At 39.3% G+C, this 26,941-nt stretch overlaps 1 protein-coding gene across 8 annotated transcripts in view; it reads right to left on the minus strand.

The window, feature by feature from the left end:
* Window positions 1–26,941, minus strand: part of TPK1 (thiamin pyrophosphokinase 1) — a 298,387-nt gene that overhangs the window by 535 nt on the left and 270,911 nt on the right. The gene's annotated exons all lie outside the window — the stretch shown is intronic.

Here is a 26,941-nt window from a genome sequence, read left to right on the forward strand (position 1 = left end):
TACAAAAGCAGTATGTCAGATATTCCCCAGAGTTTCACATCTGGAAATTTGTACTTCATTAGCATCAGCTCAAGTACCAGTGCTAGAAAAGGTATTTAAAGTAAGACAAGGCAGAGGATCTTATTTTACTTCCAAATTTGGGATTTGCTTTAGCTCAACAACAAACCAATAGTCTTTTAAATGAACAGTTCTAGAGCAAAGGCTAACAGTTAAAAGGGGTATTATTTAAGAACTTTGAATCAAGTGACTTGCATGTTTTCTTCTATTGCATGCCTAGTGAGGTAGGTGTCTGTGTACATTAGAAACCACGTGGCATTACTCTTAATACCAAAACGTGCAGTTTTTGTCTTTAATTTCTTCCCTTTTTGAGATAGCATTGCTTGCATTTTGCAAACATATCAACTTCCGCAATGGTACTCCACAACTAGTCAGTTCTGTTAGTCCTTGCTTATAGAAGGGTTCAGAGTAAGAACTCTTAGTCTCCTTTGCTTTAGCTTGTAAAACAAGCCAAATGACAGCTCTTACTCACTGGCAGCACAGAGATAGATTTCCATGGAGGATACAAGGAGAGCTGCAGCTGAGGAGAATTATTCAGGAAGATCAGCAAGTCTGTGTGGCCTAACAGAATTGCCAAATTGTGCATTAATACTGAAGGAAAAATCCTCTGGGTTTGCTATTGAGTGACCCACTGCAAATTGAGATCTCCCAGTGATCGAAAGGTGTGCAGAGCAACTTAGTAAACTCTATTTTGTGATTTGTGCAGGAGACACATTTTCCCATGTTGAATATCAACATAGGCTGTAGTACACTTGGGTGTAGTGCATGATTACAATGCATGTTACACTGTCTACCTGTTGCTGGAAGCTGCACAGGAGGAATGGATCTTGCCAGGCTGTATGGCTTTAAAATAAGGGACAGTCTGACAAAAGCCAGGACATGTGGTTCAGTATCTCTTCTGCCAAATCTGTGCTTGCTGCTACTTATTCCTACTCCTACACTTGTTATTAGCTTGAAATGAAATGAACTGAAGAGAAGGTTTCAGCTGCTAGCTCTGTTGGAACAAGAGTAACACCCAAATTTCAGTACTACTGCAAATGGAAGAGTCTTGCCATTTGGATTTCTCAGGAGCTGGGAGCATAACTGCAGTGCAGTGCAGTGCAGAAATTCAGCAAAGAGAGCAAAAGAAAAGTACCACTGTATTTGATCAACTGCGTACCTAAAATAAAGGTGCTAGATTCTATCAGGGTGCTTTTGGACACACAACAGCACTGGGGAGGCTTCTAGACAAATGCCAGGATCAATGAGTTCTGGTGTTTGCCTTTGGAAGACACACAGCAGAGGCCACTGGGGTCTTGCCAGAAGTTGATGCACTGGAACTGCATTGCCAGAGAACCCAGATTTCGCCGTTTACAGGTAAAAAAGTCATTTACTGATGAGGTAACACATGGGTAGAGTTCCCTGTGTAAAAATACTCCCAAAATAGTGTTAAGTCAAATCAAGTTATGAATGCTGCCAGTCAGTTTTAAGTAGGAAAGAACTGTAAATAGTTTAAAATAATTATTGACACACAAATTACCCATATTTGGTTACTATATATTGAAGCTTGAAGGGAGTGGGGAGGTAGAACCTTGTGGATCAACTGCTATATAAACCCACTCATTTAGTATCATTTATTGCTTCTTGCTCAAGAGTCAGAATAATACTTAATGTTTCACAGCTTTGCATATGAAATAATGGCTCTGTAGAAGGCAAGAATTAACAACATGGCAGCTTAATGAAACAAAATCTAAAGCTGTATTTCTTCATGCATAAAATTAAGTGAAAATGAGAGCATTTTTTTTCTTTAAATAGAAAATTCTTGCCCGCTAGATGGAGCCTTTTATCTTTATCAGGTTTTCTTCTCACAAGGATCACAGTTTGAAATGCTGAAGTGAAAAAATGCAGAAACTATAAAACAGTACTGCTGATTCACGTGGGTCAAATGGACCGACTCCAAGCACTTGGTTTCACAACCAGCCAACATTTCCACTAACATAATTAAAAATGCATGCTTTCCATTCAGTAAATGAACAGTAATTAATGTGAAGAACTAGGTTTGAGCCAGTAAAGGAAATAAAGAGGATGTACATACATACTGCTGCTAGGCAAACATCCTGCTGTGTCATGCATTTTGATGTGAAGTTTACAAGGTCAAAGAAGTGGGAAGTTTTATCAGTTCATACCTGATCCATTCCTTTTTTTAAAATGAATTTCAGTTGTATTTGTTAAGTCTTAGCGAGAGCTTATGCCTTGGGAAAAAAACCCTATTACAACACCCATTCTTGCTCTTGAGATTATTTCTCATGAAATGCTTTCCAAAGAAAACCACTTTTTTGTTTTCTAATATTTAGCATTTATAGTTTTGCTGGGTAGTAAACCCAATTTTAATAAAGGATTTCACATTTTGATTTAAAAAATTATCTAAATCTCAAAAACCTGGGAATTCTAGAATTTTCTAATTAAAAGAAATCTTATTTTGGATCACTGAAAATTTTCTTCTCTTGTTTTTCATGAGAACTTTCAAGAACTGATTTGGATAAACCCATAAGTGATTTATTAAAAACAACCCCCCCACACACCTGCTTCCAGCACTGTTAGAAGTTTTGCTTAGTGCTTTGGTTCCATTCAGACTGTGTTTACTGATAATAGACTGTTGATGAAAAAAATACCCAGCTCCTCCGTTGTAGCTATATAGTGTTTCACATTACTCTCCACCAGTCCAGCATAGACTTCAATACTAAAAGCAAATGCTGTTCCTGCCTTTATTTTTTTTGGGAAAAAAACCCCAAACACACAACAACAGCAAAAAAACCCAACAACCCAACACAGTCAGAGACAGCTTTTTGTGGTGTGCCCTATGTTCTTATCAGTAAGGACTTACTGATAGATTGCAACATACCATTAATTCAGACCAAAACATGGGCATAGAGAGGACTTATTTTGATGAGGTAGTGGAGGAATGTTTTTCCAGCAGTTTTTGTTTTGTTTATCAGGTGTTTGAATCTGCCAGTGCTTGAGAATGTTAGAAATCATTTAGAGAAGAAATTTGAGGGCATGTAGGTAAGCTTCCCAAAGGAGCATAATCACAAAGATCACTATTTCTTAGACGTGTCTTTTGCTGACCAAGTTATATGACTAAAGAGGAAAATTAACCCTGAGACTGCCAATTTCCACGATTTTATTGCTCATATTTTGATTTTTTTTTAAAATATGCAAATCTAAGGATACCATGTGGACAATGTTAATCTCAGTTTAAGAATTGATGACTTAAGGTTGCAAGAACAACATTTGGAAATGTTAACAAAATGCACCCTATAAGTAGTCAAGATATATAATCAAACAAAAAACCCAAACTTGAAAATTTATTTTGAAATCTCATCATATTTATACCTCTACCACAGTTAGGAGTTATTTTTGAGTTGATGGTACCATAAATGATTCCTAAGCCTTGCTTGCAATCTTTGTGCTGCCGACTTTCAGCCTGGAAACTGAGAAATAGTGTGGACTAATTATAAATAGATTGGGAGTCATCATGTTGGGTGCTCCAGAAACACTAACTCTCACTATCAGGTAATCTCTCTTAATAATTCTATTAATGATCTAGTAGATTTATAAACATTATTTCTATAACTTCATTGTACTATTTAGGATATATATATATATATATATATATATATATATATACACACACACACAGGGCTTGAGGGAGGCATATTCAGAGAAAAACTTCATCGTAAACTTGTCATATATAGCAAAAGCAAATCATGTCAGGTTCTTATCATTGTTACCACAAATGACTTAGAACAAAACAATATCCTGATAAGCATAATACTGTGATACTTATACTATGCTTCCTTTTCTCAGCTAGGTGTTTCAATTACTTCCTGAAATATGTAAAGTCACACCTTGCTGGTTTCCACCACCGAAAATAGAAATAAGGAAAGGAATACAAGCAGATTGCCAATTCTGGCATAGATGTTTGGAATATTAAAATAATTAATTATTAATTAAAAACCACATTACAGAATGTAATCCTCTTCCCCCTAGGCAAATGCTTCATCAAAATGTTAGAAAATAAAGATCAATAAGCTGAAACACAAGCTAAAGTGAAATATTGAATCACCATTTGGTATCCTGTTACAGTTTATCTGGAGAGGATTTCCCTGAAGTTCTGTGTTAGGAGCAAAAATCTGCATTTAAATGGAGATACATTAGTAATGCATGAGATAGTACTTTGCAGGTCACCCTATGTCTGCAGAATAGCAGCATTAATTTTGCTATTTAAAAATAAAAGAACCCAAGTAGTTTGTGGACTGATTTTCCTTTCATTCCTCCTAGTTTTACACTTGTGGTTTAGACTGACTTTAGTGGAGTTAATCTTGATTTACACTGATGGATACAAAGGAAAAATTGGGTCCTTGATCTCTGTGCAGTGGGAACTGCAAAACTGGAAGTTGCAAATAACAGTAATTTACAATAAAACACGGACTATTTTCAATATTGATGCAACAGAAGTACCATAAAGGCTTGCTGAGTCTGCTGGGAGGGAACAGGCTAGCCTGTTAGTGCACTGATCCCATTCAGGGCCAAGGGGAGTTTTGAATAAGCAGAAAATTGCATTGGGCAATTTTTATAACTATTGTAGCTTTTGGTACCTGGCTTTGTAGCACAAAACAAGGGCTTTGCAATCTCAATGTATTCATACAAGCAGGCTTATGAAAGCATTGAGAGGATATGGGGTGAAGGGGGTCCAGCAGGCAGGGCCAGGTGGCTATTCCACCGGTTCAGATGCTGGCAAAGACTCTTGGCAGGGGCTCTGCAGCACAGGCTGCTTGGCCTCACATCGATGGGAATTCAGGAGGTGACAACAAAAGCACTGGCTGTCAAGGCTTCAAAATTTCATTTAAAAAGAGAGAAAAATATGTTAACAGGACTGTGTGTTCTACCCTGGATAGAAACCACCCGTGTTGGGTGAGCCTTCAGAAATGCAAATGGATGTCAGAAGTTTTCAAATTTATTTCCAGCACACATTTTTTTCCAGCTTTGTAATCACGGTGGTACTGTAACAACAGCTCTAACTCTTCCTGTCACATCACCTGCTTGGTGGCAATTTAAAATGATAAGCTGATAAAAATGATGCTAAGAATCAGAGTGCTTTCTACATTTAGGTATCTGCTGCTTCTACTGCTTCACCAAGATCGACAAGAATCATTAACTGCAGGGAGCTTCTACAGCTATTAGCAGCGTTTTAGCACTGCTAACAAGATGTGCTTCAGTGTTTGTTCAGGATCACTTTGGCCTCTTAACTTAGCTAAAGTGACCTGGAAAGTAAGACAAGGAAATGGTATATACTGTTTTCAGTAGTGTCTTTCCAGTCGAGATATGATAAAGCTGTACCAATACTACAATAGTAGCAGTGATTTAGGAAAAACAGTAAGTCAGAGAAATAGCTGTCTGGAAGACTGTTTCACTAAGCTAAAGGGAAAGTCAGGCTATGAAGTAACTATAAGAGTTGAGTTTAGCCAGTAAGAAGTAGGGTGTTTACTTATTTTTAATGCTTTCCATTTGTATAATGTTTGTAAGTTTGTATAATGTTTATCAAACTACTTACAACTCTAAGGGGCTGTACAGGTGACAGGTACTATTAATAATAATGTTAGAGCACTGAAGGAACAGCTGCAGAAATAAAATGTAGCTTCAGTTTGACAGTCGCTGCTGTAGAGATTTTGCATATAAGGTAGACAAAATAACTTGTTGCTATTTTGGTCTGTCTCTACTTTGTGTTGTGAGATAAAGAACACTATTCTCATGAGAAAAAGGGCAAGAGTAATACTGAGATGCATCAGCTAATGAATTGTCTTACTTCTAACTTGTCCATAAGACACCTCCTTACGCACATCATCCTATTATGCTGTTAGGCTTTAGAGACATTACTTAGTCACACAAAGCTGAGGATGGCAATCTCGTGCAATACTGAAACCTGAGATTAGCTTAAAACAATGGTGTTCTGTCACGGCATTTTGGTCTGAAGCTCTGGTTTGACATGACAGCAAAGAACCTAAAAATACTTGCTATTTTGAAAGCTGCCATGCTGCCAAGTTGATATGATGCTAGCAGTGAAATCTACCGAATTTGTTAGAGAAATCCAAATGATCCTAGCAATTGACCACACACAGTGCTGCAGAAAGGAGTGAAATTCTCCCTACATTCCTCATGACTGGGTTGTTGGAGACAGGGAAGAGAGATGGGGGAAGAGGAAGGAGAAGGAATCTTTTCCTGACCCAAATCTCAGAGCTAGGTGACTATGTCCATGTAGTCAGGCTTCGAATAACTTGGCAGCAGAAAGCTTTTCAGCACAACCAGCTCCAGGACTGACCATGGTCAACAACTTGCCTCTATCTACAGTAATTTTCCAGCACTATATATAATGATGAAAAAAACCCCATTTATCCTTCAGCGTGTTTTAAAGTACGATACTAGTTAACTAGAACACAATGATAATTATTTTTCTCTTCTATTATTTGGAATCCTGATAAATCCTGTTACATTTAGATTAATATATTCACAAGAAGAGGCAGTAAAAGAGGATTTTAAAACACATTCGTAATACAAGTCTTTCAGCTTCTGTATGCATACTATTGTTCCCATCATTTGCAAAAATGTGCAGATACAATGATTATTCCTGTAACAATCAAACTGGGCCTGTAGCTGCAATATTGATATGTGGATATCTGCTCAGTAAATACCTACACAGCTTGGGTTAAATGGGGATTTCGCTCATCCGCTCTATGGAGGAGAACTGCAGCAATGCCATAAATATTGCACAACAGTCTTGGCCAACCTCTTATACCGCCTACCAGTGTGTAGGAAGAGTCCTCAGCATCAACTCTCCCAAGAAATTTAGCACTTCTCTGCTATCTTTCTCTGCGATGGGGATATGATTTTCCTAAGGGAGTTGATCTAAAGCCAGTCCCTAATCTGCCCTGAAAACCAAATTTAAGCAGGCTACCTTCTCCAGTGCTGCCAGCACTAGCTCAGGACCATATCTAGAGTCCTGTTCTGCTGCACACTTTGCTTTGTCACTGGGCTTCAGTGCCAAAATAAAATTAAATATGATTTGACAAAGCTCTGTAAAGGCTCAGCCCTTAACTCCAGTTTCTGCCATGTTTTGCAGGGGCAGGAAGCAGAGCAGCCACACAGCGGTGGGCTGGAACCAGTATTTGTGGCAGAGCAAATGTGGATGCGCACAACGTGCAAAGTTACAACAGCAAAGATCAAAGTAGATCTTCTGAACTCTAGGAGGGTGTATTGGGTTTGGTAGCAGGGGGGCTACAGGGGTGGCTTCTGTGAGAAGCTGGAAGCTTCCTCCATGTCCAGTAGAGCCAATGCCAGCCAGGTCCAAGACAGACCTGCCACTGGCCAAGGCTGAGCCAATCAGGAATGGTGGTAATGCCTAAGTAATAATGCATTTAAGAAGGGAAAAAAGTTATTGTGCAGATGTAACTGTGGCCAGAGGGGAGTGAGAATATGTGGGAGGAACAACTCTGCAGAAACCAAGGTCAGTACAGAAGGAGGGGGAGGAGGTGCTCCAGGTGCCAGAGCTGAGGTTCCCCTCACCCCATGGTGAGGCAGCTGTGCCCCTGCAATCCATGGAGGTCAACAGGAGTGCAGAGATCCACCTGCAGCCCATGAAGGAGACCCATGCTGGAGCAGTGGATGCCTGAAAGAAAGTTGTGAAGCCATGGGAAGCCTGTGCTGGAATGGGCTCTCAGCAGGGACCTGTGGACCTGGGGAGAGAGGAATCCACACTGGAGCAGGTCTCCTGGTAGGACTGGTGACCCTGTGGAGGACCCAGGCTGGAGAAGGCTGTGCCTGAAGGACCGCACCCCATGGAAAGGGACCCACACTAGAGCAGTTCATGAAGAACTGTTGCCCGTCAGACGGACTCATGTTAGAGAAGTTTGTGGAGGACTGTCTCCTGTGGGAGGGACCCCGCGCTGGAGCAGGGGAAGGACTCTTATCCCTGAGCAGTGTCAGGAACAACGTGTGCTGAACTAACCATAACCCCCATTTCCTGTCTCCCTGTGCCACTGAGAGGTGAGAGGTAGAGCCCAGAGAAGGAGGGAGGGGTGGGGGGAAGGTGTTTTTAAGGTTTATTTTACTTCTCATTATCCTGCTCTGATATTTTTGGTAATAAATTCAATAAATATCCCCAAGTTCAGTTTTGCTGATGATGGCAATCGGTGACTGATCTCTCCCTGTCCTTGTCTCAACTCATGAACCTTTCACTATATTTTCTCTCCCCTGTCCAGTTGTGGAGAGGAGTGATAGAGCAGTTTTAGTGAGTACTTGACATGCAGCCATGGTTGAGCCCTCGCAGAGGGCTCCAAGTCCAGCCCTGCACTAGAACTGACTCCTGGATGGCCCCCCAGGAGCCACAGATTCTCATGACCACCAATTGCTGAGTTTCTTGCTCCAAGGCCTCATGTCAGTCAAGCTGCCTGATGAGACAGAATGGCAGACCTAGTGCTCAAAAAGTTCCTCTGACCACAAGGAAGTGAACAATTGCCTTCAACTCCGAGCACTGGTCAGAGTGCAAAGAAGGGTATGTGCCCTGCCACATTGAATCCCAGGACAGCTGTTTGCAACATGGCCTGCAGAGGGCCATCACCAGTCTTGAAAGCAAGCTGCAACCCCTCTTAGCTACTAGCACTTTATTACAAATAATCAACTTCAATCAAATTAAATCCCTGACAAACAATTTTATTATGCTAGCTTTAACAGAGAAAGGCACCATTTCCTAACAGAGTTTTATGGAAATATGGTATTACATTTACATGGAAAAATGAAGAGAACAAACAACATCCTTACACACAAAAGGCACCATTAATACAGCAGCTGTGCTTTTGTCTAAAACATTTCTCTAGAAGCGGGTAATTATTATTTAAAAAACCCACACTGATCTGCTCCTGACAGCTCACAAGGTACATGTTTATCTACTTGCTCTCCCTGACAGCTGATCTATTCTAGGCACAGGTAACCAACTAATAAAACCTATTATATTTCTAATAGAAAAGTAATTCCATTTATCTTTACCCTTCCTAGCAGCACTGCTTCCTTTCACTGCGTTGGGGTGGGATGCTGTTAAGAGGTTTCTAAAATGGGGTTATTTTCACCCCTAGAATTGCTGTGCATTACTTAGAATTTTAGATTGCTCTGCTTTCTTGAGAAAAAACAATTAGACACAGATAGTATCACCCTGAGGATGAAGCAAAAGCAATTATTTCTGTTACAAAATGTCCCCCTAGATCTGCAAGTGAACAACTAAGCTTTTTGATTTTTAATTTTATTACTTTGTCTTTCTCTTAACAAATAATTAATATGGTTACTAACATCCGATGTACCTCTAATGTCTATATGATTTCAATTATAAAGCCATTACTGATACTTATTAATTCTATTCCATTTATCTTCAAACTTGCATCATAAACTTAAAACATATGTTGACATTCATGGAGCTGCAGCTCCTCTAAACTCGCTTACAGGAATCCAGCAAAGTTTATGTGTTGCAACCCTTGAGACAGAACATGAGATTCAATAGGAGACTGAAAACTACACTGTTTGTAGTTCAGAGGCAGTCAGTTGGATTAGATGGCTCTCCATGTCCTACAAAAAGTAAAGGATTTTTTTGGAAAAAGTGTTGTTCAATGTGTCTTTCAATCTTCCTTCTTTCTAAGCTATAAAATCAGATTTTAAAACAAAAGAATAAAAAAAAAATGTAACTTATGACACAGCAAAGCCTGTTTTAGCTGGTATAAGCCACTTCACCCCTCATTAGAACCCTTTGCTCCAGACAGGACACGGGAGTGGAATCCGCCTTCTATAGGAATCAGTAAGTCCTTGCACATGGCTCATTTAAAGTTCCTGGCTGTTTGCTTTTACAATTTTTTTTGGGGGGGATGCAAGATTCAGATTTGTTATCGATGCTGCTGAATACAAACAGCTTCTATATAAAGTTTGTCCCCAAAATGAAGAAAGGGAAATTCATCATTAAAGACAAGTCCTAAGTCTCATCGACTGTCAAAGACTTTATTCGAGTGGAAAACTAGCTACTGAGAATCCATTAGCCAGTTGTGCACTTTGAAAAAATCTGATTGATTTTGAGCAATGATTTCCAATATGAGCAGTGCTCTTCGTGTTGGTGTGCTTCCTCCTCCTGACCTCTGAAAAGCCTTTTTTTGCCCTGCCTACCTCCCCTCTTTGCAAACTGGCTTAGCTATTCATCTTTTACATTCAGAAACATGTCATGCACTTCAAGGCCCTGAAAGGATTCAGTGGCTGGGGGAATGTTTTCTCCTGGTTCTTCTTCTCTAGGGAACTCCTCCTCAGCAGGGCTATACCATGCTTTCTGCCTGGGCTGGGAGGGATGAAAGGCTTCTGCATTAATGATGCAGTGCTGAGCCAGGCACTGCCCAGGCCAGGTGGAGTAAGCTCTTGAACCTCAAACGCAGAGACTGAATGCACCACTAAATTAATGTAGTGCTACATGGTGCAGCCAAAGACATTAAAGTTTTAAGAGTGCAATTGATTATATGTAGTTCAACTTTCAAACACACTGGTCAAGATGGATTGCAATAGTCATGCCATGGCACAGTGATGCATGACAGCAGGCTCTCAGTTTTACTGCATGGAGGACTTGACATTGGCTTTTAAGCTACCAATAAACTACCCTAACACTGCAAGAAGTGGGAAGGAAAAGGAACTACAAATCCAGTAGTCACATGTAAAATAAAAGCCTAAGCCAACTACATTACAGCTTGTCTGCTGCCAACACCAAATAATTTCTAGGACTTGAGGTTGAAAGAACATGATAGCTGCAATTGCCAAGTAAGGAAGTGCCTCCTCAAACAGCTTCTTTTTTTAAACTACAGGGAGCTTCCATGAAGTAAATCAGCTTATAGACTGGAATGTTCCTTCTCTTACCTGAAATTACTGTCATCTTCAAACATTTGTAATTCCTCACTAATTATCAGTGTCTGAGGATTACTGTAGGAGAAACATTCCTATCAACAGTTAAGAAAGCTACCTTTCTGAATTATATTTTGAACTCAAAATCAAAGTGGTGAGATGCTGGAACAGGTTTCCCAGAGAAGTTGTGGATGCCCCATCTGTGGAAATGTTCAAGGCCAGGTTAGATGGGGCTTTGAGCAACCTGGTCTAGTTGAAGGTGTCCCTGTCTATGGCAGGGGGGTTGAAACTAAATGTCCTTTAAGGCCTTTTCCAAACCAAACTGTTCTATGATACTATGAAATATGACTGTATCTTATTTGACATTGCTTTTCCCATCCTGGCCGTTTGTTATACTCAATATTTTCAATTTTTTTTTGTTTGTTTTGTAGTCACTTCACAAAATGTGTGATATCTAGCAGAATTTCATTGACATAAAGTATTTCTCTGCCTAAAATCACTAGATGTGAAATACTTTTTTATTTTGAAAATATGGAAAATTCTACTGAAAGCAAAATTATCTCAGAGGAAAAGCAAACTTTGCTACAAATTACTATTAAAACATTTCTGTTAGTTCTAGAAACAATGATAGCAGCTTAGATTCCTCTTAAATTCACATCTTCCTTAAAAGCATCTGAAGGAAGAAAAAATAGCACTGTAAAAGGTATCTGATTAACTCACCATCTACAGCAGACTAATGCAACATTTTAGAGGTGTGGCATAAGTGTGAGGGAAAAAAAAGTACAGTTTAAAAAGATATGAGTAGGGTTGTGTATTTCTTTATCCTGTGGGGAGAGTAATAGATGTAGAAGTTTATTTCATATCTTGTTTCAAAATTTATTTTAACTAGGTGTGTTTGCTTAAAATTGAAAAAAAAAATCCCAGCAACATGAATTTCTACTTTCAAATAAGGCAGATCAATAATAAAGGACACAGTGTTTACAAATTATAACCATTTCTTTAACAATTTGCTATGAGGTTTCCCACCAGTAGTCTCAACATCTGCTGCACAGAGCATTAAAAGATGGATGTATCTATGACTAATGCTCATGGGAAAAACTTGACATAGCAATAATAGTTCAATTTGAATTCTTCTATGCTGTACTATTCTAAATGTCCTACAACATCCACATTTAAAAAAACCCTCTGATGTCTACATGATTACAAAGTAAACAGAAGTACCTAAGAACTGACGCATCTAGAGATTAATCCTGGGATATTTCAATTAGAGACTTTAACCAAATTCAGAAGTCTAAAAGTAAGTGAGCCCTACAACTCTATTTGACCTCTTGGAAGATGTGGGTATAGGCACATATTCCTCTTAATATCATAATTTTAGAAGGATATTGTTACATATCACTAGAAGACACCCAGTGACATGGAAGAGGTCAGTATATCTCCAAGGTAACCCTCAAAACCTAAAGATGTCTCATGCAAGGTTTGGACCCAACATGAAGCTTGGTGATCTCTGAACAGTTATATCTACTCTGTAATTTAAGGCATGGTCACCGAGTATCAAAAGGTGTATCTGTTACAGAACAGGCAGCACTGCTCTTCTAGAAACAAGTAGGTTTGTTTCAAGACCATCAAAATAATGTCACATGCATGGCCACTACAAGGCAGCCTTCATGAGACCAAGGGAAGCACTTTGCAGTGATCCTCAAAATCAGTCAGGAGGAAAGTCTGATAAGAGCTTAAACCTTACTGGGGGTTGGGTTTAGAAAACACCCAGTTAAACACCAACATTTACAGGAAGAACTGGAGAACCTTGCAAGATTTGTACATGACTGGTATAGAGGAGCCTTGCAGCAATGAGGTCAGGACATGGTGAGAGGTTTGTCATGTCATGTGGAAGAGTGAAACCTGAACAATACTGATTTTGAAGGGCTCTTTTACAGGTACATAAGCATAAAAAAGAGCAATAAAGTGTCACGTTTAAAAGCTGTGTGCAAAAATGTAGTTATATGACTTTTAATATTATTGGCTGCCAAGGGAATAAATCCCTGCATGCTGTGCTGAAAGGATATCCATAACTAGCTCTAGCATTCTCCAGTAAAGCACAGAATCTTTAAGGAAAGGCAGAATACTGCAGGAAGCTCTTACTCAAATATACCTGAAATCAGTCAGCCATAAAGGATGCCTTACAGATGGCTCACACACAAACTATACTGGTAGTGGGCTGAGAGGCTTGAAAACAATGCTTCAGAACAGAAAAAGTCCCTCAAATCTGTAGTTTTGGGAGAAGAAAGGAACACTATCAAAGATTTAACAGCAGAAAAAGCATGCCTTGGAAAGCTTGCCTTGCTGTAGCACGCTAAACTCATGAAATGCACTTTGCTGGCTAACCTCTGTTGCCCACAGGTAAACATTCCTGTTAAGAAGTTTTGCTCCCTCTCTTGGATTGTGGACTTCAAAAGTCAGGGGATGCTGAACGCAACACTGAGACAACTCCTGTAATTTGTGGAAGACAGAATGGACAATATCATTGATGTAGCGTAATGAGCCGTTTCCCTCCTCCCCACTGTGATTAATGGTGTGGAGAGGAGGTCTGCTGGCTGAGCTGGTAGCCGTGGTTCTGGCCCTGGAGGCATGCCCTATATATAGCGCCTGTGAATACTTGCATGAGAGATTGGCAGGCAGAAGCAGCTCTGGGAGCCTTTGTTATTGTCCAGCTTACTCTTTCCTGAGCTCCTCCAGCTTGCACAATCTGTGTAGCCTCTGGGAAGGCAGCTTTAGAATTGGCTTACTTGATGGAAAAAGCTGCTCTTCTTGATGCATATGATGCAAAGTAATGTGACAATGATTGACAGCTAGGGGAGAAGAGGAGAGAAAATTGAGTTAAGTTGGGTATTGTGTGAAGAAGCAGAAGGGAGAAGGAAAAAAAAAGGAAAATTCCTCATTACCACAGCACGTGTGTAGTGGTGAAGATAAGAGTTGCTGGTTTTTGTAATAATAATCATTATTAAAATCAGTTAAGTTGACACAAGTTTATGATGGTATAAACAGTACCCCAGTGATTACTGGATGTTTTTCTTCAAAACTTCATCTTCTCCAAATAGAAAATAATTAATAAGTTTAGGAGTCTGCCAGCCTACTCCCCCTTCTAATTTGCGAACAGTTAATGTAATGTGAACACAAACCCCAGGGCCTAATCCTATCTGCACCTCCATTGATACACTATGCTCCTCATGTATAATTTAAGGTGAGTCAGAACTTGCCTGCCAGCTTCTCATTTCCTTCTCCCTTACACTGTGGAGTCAGTGGTAATTTTTATTGAATGATGCAATTACATTGCAATGTACACCAGGCGAAAGTGCACTGAATGCTTTTGTGCTTTTTTAGTTCAGGTCTGAAAGCAGAAGAAAAAGCTGTAATTGATTCCATCAGCCTTTTTTTGTATTGAAACAAAAGTTAACACCCAGAGAAGCTTCCTTGCACTAGAAAGATGAACTCAAAATTTGGAGTCTCACTTTTTTGCTTTAGGAGATGGTACACGACCAAGAGAGACATACCATCTCAGTTTATATCTTAGTTTATCTTCAGCAGACTGGTATGTTCTAGATCACTTGCATGGAAAGTTGAAATGTTGGAGAAGAAAAAAAGGGAGACGCGGAAATTATAACAACTTGAAGACACTTGTGGCAAAATTGGAGATATATATCAAGGAGGAAAATGCTTATTTGGACAAACCCCAACTGTCTCTTATTCTTAGTGATGAGTAAAAGTCCCTTTTCCTGAGCTCCAGAAGGCATGCTAGAAATCACTGCTAGTTGCTGCTGTTTAGAAAGTTCTACAAGTGTCTCATAAAAATATGCCATGCTTGCATTCAGCCTGAAGGAACTACCATCATTAGTAAACAGGTAATGTTGTAGTTTGCCTCCTGCTGCATATATACATGCAGCTCTGTATAACAAAGTCGTAGGAGATAAGGTTAGGAAATGACATGCACAGTAGTTGTCTGTCTGTCAATACAGAAACCTTTTCTTCCAGAACAAAACCAAATGTTGGATTTTTTTTGTTTAAATTCTGATCTTCTACAGTTACGAATATCAGACCATATGCCACAGCACACTCAGTTTGATGTAGCATTAACACCACTATTTTAGCAAGCTCTGCATGGATTCATGATGCTCTAAAACACCAAACCGTTCCCTCAAAACCCCTTAATTGCTAACGGGACTAATTTCAGTTTCTGTCCCTCTGAAAATCCTAGAACTTAAGCCACTCCCTCTTTACAGAGGCTGTAACCCAGGGTCATCTTTGCAAAAGATCTGCAAGTCTAGATGGGTCATGATGGGTCAAACTTTGAATGTATTTCCTGCTTTGAAAATACCTGGTAGGTCTCTCTATCATTCCTTAGGGATGTGGGGTTCAAATAGTACAAATCTTCAGGACAGTTGAGTACATTCACTATCATGTTCAGGGACAACTGCAATTTCAAGACATATGCACACTCATCTTTAGGGTAAATTCATGCCTAATTTGGACCTAGTCTAGTCAGTCTAGTTCACTGTTCATTTCTGTAGGCTACAATTCAGAGAGGGACTAAATTATGTGCTTAAGCTAAATTCACATAGACATGTCACTGTTGTCATAGAAACCTCAGTACCCAGCCTGTGTTATACTGAATCGAAGTCCAAAGAATTCCCTTTAAAACCTCAGACCACATAACATGATGGAAAGAGGACAGATATATTTGCAACCTCTCACAACAACATCTAGACCCCCCCAGTGCCTTTAAAGTGCAAGTAAAACAAGCCAAAACTTAGCCTAGCAAAGTCTTTCTACTTAAAAATTAATCTCTTTATTTATAACCTTAATGATAGTAAAATACATCAATAATAACATGGTATGAAAACTCCTCTCTTTTCTCCCCAAAGTGGTATTTCTTAAAACAATTATGCTAATTTTCAGTATGTCGTGAATAAATGAAGGCGGTTTGCTTCATTTACACATGACTTGCCTGAACCAAGCTGGCTTCACATGATGGCATGCACACAGAACTCCAAACCGAAAAAACCTTAGCTAAGAAAGATCTAGTGTTCAAAAACTACTCAGTCTTGACACTGTATAGACTCCGTCATTTTTGTTGCAGCTTGGTTATGGAGGAGGGAAGTTTTTTAACCTGTCACATTAAACTAAAATTGGGTTAATCTGACCCTAGTGACAACGAGCCAATTTTAGGAACACATGAAAGCTCTGCACTACTTTTCAAGAAACAGTAAAAGCAAGAGTTATCTTTCCCCCAATCTCTCAAATACCCCTTTCCCAGCCCTCCTCTACTAAAACTAGAGATGTATGCTTAGAAATTCATCCTATGAAGCGTTTGAGACATTCTGACGGCTGCAATTTATCAACATAAATTACTGTACTTCACAGCAAAACTTCTGTCATAAGAAAACACCATGTGCCCTAAATTGCTTGCTGCCCTCTTCAATAATCAGCCTAGTTTTTAAGATCTAGAGATTTGCTGATAAAGGACACCTCAGTGCATACAGCAACAAAAAAAATGAGTTTCATACACATCACTGGAAACGTTCACACACTGCTCTATTAATCTTTAGATTGGGGTCATTTTTCTCTTGAGATGTGGTAACAGATTACTTCGAGAGAAAATGGGGAAGAGCACCCAGACAGCGGCCTGCTGAATACTAAGCAAGCTCGCCTCCTTCATTCTTGGTTTAATTCTAAAAAGTATCTAATGGTCAAAGCTGCTGTTAACTCTGTACCAACCAACATTGATGCAGAAGGAGCACATGATGTGTTAGTAATGTCAGTCTGCTCCTACATCTTCTCAAGCACCCTGTGCTGTAAGACCCGTGCAGCCACGGCTCATCTTCTCTCCCTGATCACAACACATTTTGCTGGTTCCAGCGTCATCACCCACCTGTCCAAGAGCTTCTTAAATTCCCTACCCAATACCCTTTGCAACTCTCTTTGTTTTCTCCGGGAATCAAAATCTACTCTCTTCTGTAAAAGCAGTCTGACCCCTTGTCTTTTCTCCTGTGGAGATTCAATTTCTAAGTTACAGCATACAGAAAAGACTTTCTCTCCTCTCATTCCTCAATCCCTCTGGATGAGTCTCAGCATGGTCCCAGACCTTGAGCCCCACATATTAATGTTCTTTTGTTTCAGGATATTTAAAACTGCATAAGGAAAAACATACCTGGAAGCTCCTGGGAGGAGATTATGAAGGGAAGTGGCCTCATGTTCTTCAGTACCTTTTTCAGTCCTGATTTTTATAGTATTCTTCCCATGTGGACTCTGAAAACTGCAATTACCAGCAGCATAGGAAATGCTCATCATTGTGTTTAGGGGCCCAATTCTCCACCCACAGAGTGAAAATCAGGACTGGGAACAGAAATCAGCAGAGTGCCCTTTGTGCAAATGACCAAGTGTTCTGCCTTTGCTCATGAGGGTACAGTCCCTGATCCTTGGAGGATCTCTGCTGGATTCCTCCTCTTTCACCATTTAATTCTGCAGCCAAGGAGATGGTCTGTCAGGGTAGAAGAAAAGCACATTGTGCTTCACCACTCCTACATCAGCTGAACTGCCTGTGGGGGCTGTGTCTACAGGCATAAACTAAAGTAGTCTCAAGCTACTGCATGGAATACCAGCATCCAGCATGCCTCCTGCATGGTTCAGGAACCCCAGCACAGGGAATAACAATTCAGTGGTTTAATGACACCACTGCTTTGCATCTATGCAGTCCTCTGGTGTGCTTACATCTCCAGAGAGCCTCAAGATGAAGCTCTTCTGATGTACTTCTCTCTGTTCATGGTAACCTCCAAACACCTGCTCCTGTATAACAGTATGTACTGGCAATGCTGAGGTTAAAAGGTTCTGTTAGAATTTTCACTGCATCTTCCTCCTTTTAAGATATCAATATTCTGTGCTGTTGCCCATGCAAAATTTCTCAGGATGCACACAGCTTTTAAATGATGGCTTACGGCTTAAAAGTTTTAGGCTCTTCACTATCAGTTAGGAAAATCTATGGAAAGGGTGGAAACATTTTGAACTTTTTGGGACAATACAGACTGGACTTGACTGAGAGAGAAGAAAGGTATTTCTATGAGGAACAAATTAAAGTATTACCAGGTAGTCCCCTATATAATGGGACAATATAATACTAATCAATTCTAATATATTCTCTAATGGTCCTGTTCTATTCCAGTCTTGAATTTCTAAATGCCACTTGTCCTGTGGGAGACTCTTATAGACCCTCATTGATATTAATGACATCTGCTTCACACAGCCAGCATGTCCCCAACATTACGAGACATTTGAGCTTTAGAAGGGGAGATGCTTTTATTACACTTTATCATAGACACTGTGAACTTCTGCCTCTCCAAACTCTGGGAACATCACCCTAGCTACACAGCGGGGATGATTTGCTCATTTCATTGTTGCTGTTTCTTGCTGTTTAGATGATACAGACACTATTTGGCAGAACTTTCCCCCTCCTTTTCATGGTTTGTGCCAGTCTCATAATTTCATGGATGGAAAAGAACTTTGTTTCTCGGGAGAAGCTGCACAAATGAATGACAGAAGTTCATACGGCAAGAACCTTGCAAAAACACACACTGAGAAAGAGCCGCCATATATTGATCCTACCTGGATGCTAAACCACAGCAGTTTTTGGCTGCCAGCAATGGTGCTGAATATCTGCACACAACCCTTTCAGCATCAGCTTTGAAAGTTATTTTTACACTAAGTAGGTCATAATTTTTGTTCCCAAGTCACTGCGCAGAGAGAAAGAAAAAAAACACTGGGGCACCTCGTGACATTATGGGGGACAGGATGAAGGTAAAATGACAGTGCTTACTTCTTCATTAAAGCAAGACATCTGCCACTTTGTTAATATTCCAGTATGCCCTGCTCTCAGAGAATTGTGAAGGCAGCAATGATTAAAGCCAATTCCAAACGGGGAAAATGCATGTTACACTGACCTCAAAAGTGTAATTCAAAATTTATGCTGCTGAATGGTCTACACTCTAATCCGAGGAACCATCTGTGTAGATGTAGGTACAGTACATACACAGTCTCAGGAGAGGCACCCTGGACTTATCATCAGCATGACAGGGAACAAAAGATGACAGTCCACTATCAATCCCTCCTGCCTAAAAAAATAATTTCAAGTGAAACTTATGACCCAGGATGTAAAAAGTTACTGAACTTTGTCCTCAGAGAGGCCACTGCCCTGACCCAATCAGCTGTAATAGCTCAAAGAAGTCACCACAGGCTGCTCAGGGCAGTTTTGCTGTAAATAGACAGCTGTGAACATAGGAGACTACGGTGGCTTCCTGCCAAAAATCTGCATTTTAATAACTTTGTAATTGCATATTTTTGCAATCTGTTGACTCTGACTTATTTTAAGAACATCCAAGGAATAAAACAGCATCACCACCAGATTTTCTGGTACTTTAAATTTCACAATGAAGTTTGCAACAACTCAGTAATTACTGTGAATAATTCATAATAAGGGTTATAATGATGTGACACATTTTAGTGAATCCCTGAAATTTAGGATGCTGAAGTGATAAAAACAAAATCTAAACTAAATTCAATAGTAAATATTAGAAGAAAAATAATTAAATTCCATAATTAAAAAAACCAGATTGCAAATCCAGTCTGGGTGCTGGTGTTGCTATCAAGCTCATGTAATTTCATTAGAAGTGATTTGCTTTAAAGATGAAGCATTTTAATGAAAATGGCTGTGATCCTGCAAATGCCAGCATCCACAGGCAAAGCCATGCATATGAGTAGTCTCACTGCACAATGGGACAACTTGTGTGAAACTATTTGCAAGACTATGGCTTCCCTAACAGTTTGCACAACAAAACACTTGAAAAAAAAATCCATCTTATTAAAAGTAATGGGGAATTAAATCCACTTTTACTTCGTTGTGCTTTTTAGATTAGTGCTATGAACAATATTACATTGTATATAGGTATTACATAGGGGATATGGAAGAAGTTTCAAATTATCAAAGTCCCTCTGCTTAAAGAAACGGAGTCAATTATGTTCTATCTCACCTTGGCTCACTGTACTCTTTCTATCATCCAATATTCTGAAATTGTGATCACTAAAGCAGACTTCCAGAGAAAGCCATAAAATACTAGATGAAGTATTTCTTTCATGTACTAATGAAGTTTGAGAGATCTCGAAAATCTTTTTTCACTTGAAATTGAAATAATGGGCTTTTTACATCTTCCCTCTATACAGATACACTGTCTGACCATTCAAAGTCAACCACTTGAACTCTAGTGCTTAAACAGAACAATAACATGAGTTCAGTTTTGTATTTGTAATGCTTTCTTCCAATTTTAAGTCAAAATTTTAACAATGGAAATGCTTGTTGTTCCATTTCATGAGTGCAAGAATCAAAGCCCAGTTCTCATACCCTTCTTTTCAGTGAGGCAGTAGGTTGAAATTAAAATTAAGTCTCTAGTTTCCTGGACTACTATCTAAGAATCCACCTCATAATAAACAGATAAATAGTTATAACCTAAAGTGTATGACTCTGAAGGTTGATGAGGCTGAACAGGCAGTGACCAACTGCTTTTCTTTCCTATTCCCGAAAAGCAGCAACAAAAGCCCCTTGTGGGCAGGTGAATTTGCCCCAGGATACACTGAGAAGGACAGGGAAAGACTGCCAGAAATACGATTGAAGGTATAGCTGTGCCAGTTCAGCCCAAGAGGTGGAGGGCTTTTTGTCATCACTGTTCCTTCCACCCACAAGTTATCATTCCTTGTCATTAGAGCTTATTTCCTCAGTAAAGGTGTGTTTGCTAGCAAGAGAGGGGAAGTGCTGGGTGACAGATCCTGGTGACAGATTTGCCACATATAATGATGTACGGATGTGGTTTTCATCGTGCTTTGCAAAAGCAAATGCAGTGCTTTCACCTAATTCTGAAGAATGTAAAAATGCAAGGAGGTTTTTTTTCCCCCTGAATATTTAGCAATGACCTTTTTGACAGCCTGTTGCAATTATTTTGTTGGTTTTCTCATTAATTCTCTTCAATAGTCAGTACATGTACCTTGTCCTCCAGTTTGAAATAGTACCACGTAGCCCCAATGAATACACCAATTTTTACCAACAATGAATTAAATATTCAGAGAGAATACATTAGACTTGCAAGTATTTAATACTGGTCACTAAATACAACAGAATAAATACAAGATCCTAGAAGGATGGCAGTCATCATAGATAAGACAGATTTGTGATATATGCGGAATGCAAACTCTCCCCAACTTCCTAATGCCACAACTTTTCTAGTGACAAGGGAAACACTGCGGTCTTTTCATTTCCATGTCAGTTCCAACAAGCAAACTGAAGAGCTTTATTCACTTAGAAATGTAAAGTAATAGACAGTGAAAGACCATTCTTGAAACATTCTCCATCACTCATCCACTAAGAAACCTTCATCGCCAGGCAGCAATAACAACACTTTCTAGAAGGGGCTTCCAGTGGCTGCTTCAAGGCTCAGCGATGCCATAGGAGGAAAGTAACATTTAATTTTACTTCTTTATTGGTGGGTGGGAAGGATGGGAATGTAACAAATGACCCCTGACATAGGGCATTTCATGGAGAATTGACCAGTTGGGATTAATGGCCCTTGGCTGAATTTGGGCTATAAAATTTTTCAGCCAGCCATTAATTTTCAGGAAACGTTCTGTTCCTCAGTCATGATTACTTAAATAAAAACATATATTGTATATATGGCCAAATCAAATTATGGCTAGAATTTTGTCAAGCACAGAAAAAGGTGTAAATTTACTGTGTTATTAAAGCTTTTTCTTTTATGTTCAGATAACTATACTTTGGTAGTGGGAATGACTATTATACATGCTCAGGGAAAACACCCTTGCTTTGTCCTTGTGTAAAGTGATCACGGGATTAGAAGCCAGGATAACTAATTTAAAAAAACCATCACCAATTACCTCAATTTTTCTGCTATTATCATGAAGAAAAGTAGTGTACATATACACACAGATGTTCACTGTAATTACATCCAATGATACATGTACTTACCACACAAAAATATATACAGTATATGAAACACATCGAGGGTGGTGTGGCATTTTTGCAGTGAATTTGGGCTGACTGCATTAATTATGTGTGTGAAAGCTGTAAGTGCATAGTGCAGATCATCTTAAAGAAAGGCTAATAAAACTTACCTATAACACTTATGTTCCCTGGTTTTTGCTGCAAACTGCAGGGCTAATATATAAAAAGGAATTTAACAAAATTTTATGGAAACTACAGCTTGCAAGCCTGAGTCTATACTTCAGCTGCCATCAGTGAAATCATACAGTGATTTGAGAAAGACTATAACCAGTAAAATTTTAGAAGCCTCTATAAATGACTGAAAATAGATTTTCTATACAAGTGCCTTGAATTGAAAATCTAATAGTAAGGTCTGGACCCATGATAGGTATACAGTCCACTACAGTTAGTATTAATGTATTATTTTATCAATAGACAGAAGGAATTTATAAGCTTACCAGGGATTACAAAGCATCTATGTAGAGCCAAGGATGGTTCACAGATATCTGACTTTAAAATCTTGAATGCTTTTTATGTATACAAAGTGATGTTAGTTCATGTCTGGAGATGTTTTACTTTTATGAGATGCACTGTTTTTCTTCCAGCCAGCCCAGAGCAGCATGCCTACTGAGTCAGGCCTTGTCCTTTGGCCCACTAAGGCCACCTGATTTTGAGGTGACAAAGCTAAGAAAGGAATGGTGAAGCTCCACTCTCAGCAGCAATGGGGGATTAATGCCATTCCCTGTTTCTTAGGAGCAGCAGGGCTGGACATCAAACTCCACGCTGCCCCTCAGCACCTGAGGCTGAAGGGACCCCTGCAGTGCATGCCAGGTGTCCACAACACCCCTGAGGGGCGGTACTGTGTCCTACACTATTTTTACAATGCCAGTTGCAGAAAATGAAGGACATTCTAAATCAGCATAAACAATACCCACTAATGGAAGGACAAATACCAATCTTATTTATGCTTAAATGCACATTACTTCATTTCAATTTTTGGGCATGCAGTCTCCCACCCTCCCTCTCACCTCCGTGTGTTGGTGCTGCTCCTTGGCACCCTCAATGTGGTGTTCTTGAGGTGCTCTGACCACTCCTCTTCCCTCTCAAACCCAGCCGCCAGCCTTCTTGTTTCCTGCACAGGCTGGCAAGCTCTTCCTTCATCCATTTACCACATTCGGCCTTCTCACACTCCCTTCCCCACGCCAAGAAGTACCTACTCTTTTAGCAAAATAACAACCTGAGTTTTCCAAGGTACTCAGCACCTGCAGTTTGTCAAGTGAGAGGGAACTCTGCCCAAAACACATGCAGAAAGGCCTGTTCTAGAAAGAGTTTCAGCTTTCCAAATCATTTGCTATTTCTAATGTCTTCCACAATGGTCTGCCTCACGCCTTGTTAGCTCTGTAGATCACACAAAGACTTCCAAGCAGCATGATATTAAATGCTTTAAAAGATGACAAAATCAGGACAGGGCCCATTGTAACGTGAGCTTTATACTAATACAGGATCAGTGAAATAATGACTTACTGCCTCCACACTTCATGGGCACATTTGAAACAAAGGAAAATTAAGATCGCATGTTCTGATTCACCTTGGCCTTCTTCAGCCTTGTATTTAATGTAGTCACTGATATGCAAACCAATTTTATCAAGTCTCAAGAGATTATTCTGGCTGGTACTAATGACTGAGCTAAAAAAATCAGGTTTGATCAAGCTCTGATGCTGAAGAGCTGCATATTGAGCTCTAAATTTGTATTTCCTGGCAACTGCCCATTTACTGTGAACACACACAGATCACAAAAAAAGTGCTTTCTAAGGACACCACACTGGACAAAACTTATTCTCAAATCCTGCCCATGTGCACCCCAGGAATCCAATGGACCACAACTGAGAAAGCGGCCAAGATTTTCTCTCCTTTTCATTCTTTGTACTGAAATGAAACTTTTTTTACATACTGTGTTAACCCATAAGAGAATCAGAAAGCAAATATTAATTTCTGCCATAAAACCAACGAGCAAATGTAGCATATATTTTATGTTGCAATTTCAGTAATCACTAATGTAAAAATTGGTGAAAAATGCATATCCACCTTAAAAAGCAGAGAAGCCCTGTAATGAAGGTTAATAGTCATTATTATGTTTAATTTATCAAACAGATGGAGCATAAGAGATCATATGCTGTGAAAGATACAATTCAGTTTCAGAGCCCTAAAATAATATAAAAACAATAGAACAGAAAAATATGTTTATATGCTGTGGATTTAAATTCTCTTCTGAGTAGAGAAAAGGCAGAAAGACACCATGAGGTGATATTACCATGTTCCTTATGTCTACAAAGGTACTTAAGAAACAATCAGGTAAAAAGAATCATACTTTGCTTTTTTAACAAATCAGTATGTCTTACTAAAGAAATGTATCACCTGGGAGACAGAAAAAACAGCTATGCCAATAAAAATTAATATTAATTAAAAAATAGTTTTTTAAAAGGAAAATGCTTTCCCTGGCTGTGACCTCTGGTTAATGCAAATCCACTTCCTTCTATTGCTACACTCTCCTTGCTTTATTTTCCTGTTATTTAATTTTTTTCCCAAGATTAAGAGCCTTTGGAGGAAGGTATTGTATATATACTGTATGTTAATACACTCTTTTTTAAGAGTTGCTTATAGCTTCTAAATGCCATAGCAATGACTGAAAAATGAAATTTCATCAGCTTAGAAATACAATCCATGAGATACAACACAGGTAGATATCCAAGTACATAGTCCGATTTTAGAAGTAACAGTAATCCGTGCTAAGCAAACTAAGGATGAATTAAAGGATGATATTTTCAAGACTTTTGGGTATTTTTATCTGTAATGGTTATTAAACATGGTTATCAGAGGGAATTTGTTAAGCATCTCTGAAAAATCAGGACACTTAGCACAGGGCGTGTAAACATTTTGGTCATGGTAGCACAGAAAATGCATAGTTAGGGAAAAATGCCTAATACCTTTTGCAATTTAAAACCATTGTACTGTTATTTTCCACATCAGTCAAAACTCCTGTAACTTCCTCATGCACATGAAAAATAACATCAGACACTGAGAACCAATTATCAGTTCCTGTGTAATTAATCCCTTCTGCTTGTAATTAATGTATTTCAGCTTAAAAATAAACAAACAAAAAAATATCTGAAATCAATAAGTATTTGTCCTAGTTAGAGCAGCTGGAACCAGTTCATCACTGGATAGGTGTAACCCAAAACTGTGTATTCTATAGCCTTCCATGCCATTTCCCAGAAACTGTTATCAATAGAGCATTTACACCCTCTGCCCAGAGCAGCCTGACTCCTCAGGCTATAAACTGGGTGTTAAGAGGCCTGTGAGATAGGAGGGTGCCCCCTCTCCTCACACCTATTGTGGAACTCCCTGCCCTGAGGGAGGTACTGGGCATTCCTGCCTGAACTGGAGAATATATAGTCTTGGAGTCTTGGAACTTTTTTAACCACTCCTGGGATCCAGAGAAAGACTGAAACCACCGCTCTCAACCAGACTGCAGACCACCACTTTTCAACCAGACTGCAACCACCATTTTTCAACCAGACTGCAACCACCACTCTTGACCAGACTGCACCAGCACTCTCACCAACAGGTTTTTTCCCTCTCTTTTTACTTTGGACTCAGGGTGCCCAATGAACACCACTCTGTTCATGCCCCAGGGTGCTGGGTTATACATTTGGGTTTTGTGGGTTAAAACCAATTGTTTGTCTGTATAATCGTATTTATTGTATTATTTTATTAAATTGTTATTCTGACTTATAATCTCTCTTTTGAGTTGGGTTCATTTCCCCTGCCGGTTTACCTTTAAACTAGCACAGTATTCCATTATGCTTTCTTTGTTCTACAAAGAAAACCCACCAGGCAGCTAAAGAAGAGCTATATCAATATACCTTCTCATAGTTTTCAAAGTTTTTGGCCTATATAAAATAATTAAAGATGGTGGAGGAAAAGTATTTGCTTATAATGCTTTGAATGGAATTATGATGTTATCAGCTTGAGATGATTAGCTACTCATTTAATATAATGCTGAAGTAATTTTTCCTACATAGGCCCTCATATACATGGATTTTGCACACATACATACAAGATATGCATTTATTTCACAAAATAAACCAAAAGCACTGTTAGCAGTATCATTTAGTCCCTTTCAACTGATCCTGATGAGAATTATTTGTGTCCTTTTTACCCATCCATTAAGATATAATTTTAAACACTTGCACAGGAGCTATTTTTTCTCCCAATTCCTGCCTCTTTGATACTGAGGTGTTTTATTCAGACCCTTGAATTACGATTCTGTGAGTAGTTTTGCCTGTGGAATATTCTGGACCTGACTTAATACTGTGTTTATTCCAGCAGTGCTGAAAGGTTTTTGTCCTATGTACAGCTCTAGTTGTGGCAATGCTGAATTCAGCCCTGGTGTCTGAAATGCTTTGAAATCTCACAAGGTGAGAAACAGCATGAGCTTGCTTGATCTTGGTATTGAGGCCTTTTGTTCACTCCTCACTTAAAAGGCACTATGGGTGAGGACTTTGATTGGGAAAGAGAAATTTCAGGACAAAACCCTACAGTGAGATGCGGTCTCCAGAAAGGTTAATGTGTTCTTCAGAACAGCAAAGATAGATTGCTGCTCACCAGTAGCACTGTCATCCACTTAGGTGAGACATAAAAAAAAAAAAAAATTTGCTCCTTCTGTTTTCTGATGCTTTTCATTGCTCTTTATATAGGAAAGTAAATAGCTGATGCTGGCCCAGCACCTGGGCAGTCATTGCCCTGTTCATAAGTCAGAATAAAACAAACATCTCTTTCTTACAG

This window comes from Pseudopipra pipra, chromosome 1, assembly GCF_036250125.1.
Source record: "Pseudopipra pipra isolate bDixPip1 chromosome 1, bDixPip1.hap1, whole genome shotgun sequence".
NCBI classification, from domain to species: Eukaryota; Metazoa; Chordata; class Aves; order Passeriformes; family Pipridae; genus Pseudopipra; species Pseudopipra pipra.